This window comes from Mustela nivalis, assembly GCF_964662115.1.
Source record: "Mustela nivalis genome assembly, contig: HAP1_SCAFFOLD_131, whole genome shotgun sequence".
Taxonomy (NCBI): Eukaryota; Metazoa; Chordata; class Mammalia; order Carnivora; family Mustelidae; genus Mustela; species Mustela nivalis.
In genome coordinates this window covers 1621107-1622416 of record NW_028136488.1, presented here as the reverse complement: position 1 = coordinate 1622416, position 1310 = coordinate 1621107, and positions in this window count along the sequence as shown.

Sequence of the window (1310 nt, the reverse complement as noted above, 5' to 3'; positions counted from 1 at the left end):
AGAATACTTCAGGGTCCCAGTGTCACCGCCCCATTCCAAGGCCCTCATGGACACAAACACACATTAGGCCCCAACCTCGGGAAAGTCCATTTCAACACAGCCGCCCCGATTGCTCCCGCAGAGCCATCAAAACTCAACTCTCTTGTTGCTAGGAGAAAATTGGAATGCGAGGCGGAATTCCCTGGCATTGATCCTCGAACGGTGCTCTGGAGTCATTCCATATGGGATGTCCTGGAGCTGACCAACAGGTCTCAATTGTCCCGCAGAAGGAATCCTTGAAGGGGGCATCCCACAACTCCCAACGTGGGAAAACCTCCATGGCCTTGAGATTCCGCTCTGTTCATGAAGGGGCAGTCATGCACAGAAACTCCAACCTGAGCCAACGTCAGACCTCGCCGTGACTTCAGATGCATGAAATATTGGTTCAGATATGCAGGAGGTACCTGTCGTGCCCTCGGCCTGAAGCCCAAGTCTAGCTTGTGTTCTCAGACTTCTGTCCTCACACTCCTGGCCCAGAAGCCCTCAAGTTTGGCAATTCTGGAACCAAAGTGCAGCACTCTGCCTGCCCTCTAGAAAAAATATCTTTCCTATTGAGCTCCCCAGGCACCTCAAATGAGGATAAACCTATACGGCACTCGACTGTACCCAAATCATATATCTAACCTGGGACTAATGCACTGACTGACACAACCTGAGCCCGAACCTCCTGACCAACACCCAGGCAGCTGACCGCACACTGAGCATATCAGACCCGCCATGGCCTTAGGTCGTAATCTCTTCCCAACTTCGGTTTTTCAGGCTTCAGAACCTAGACCTTATCTCCAACCACTGCCCAGGGTTCAAAATGATGCAGATATCAGAACACATTCCCCATGGCCAGAGACCTTGTGTTTGCAGGTTGTCCAAAGTCCAGTGTAGTTGAAACCAGTGTGGCCCATGAGGCCCCGCCCATGCTCGCGGGCCACATTGGTCACAAACACACATTGTGACCCTCAGCATGAGCCCAGTCCTCAAGTAAGGCCTCTCAGTGGCTGGATGAAGAGACAGCATATTGGGCCTGCCATGCACCTAGGCCCCAATTTTTAACCATAATTTGGGTTGTCCCTTCACTCTTCCCCAGGGCTCTGCTTTGGAATTCCTATTTTGTTCGGACACCTGAGGTAATAAACCTGAAAGGAGACCTCCCATCCGACAATTGAAGAAAAACTTTTGGGACCGGGCCAAATCCACAGAGAGGAAGATTCGTCCATATCCCATGAGGCCTCCCCACATTCTACAGCCATTGTTGATACAAAATCCAGAGACAAAAG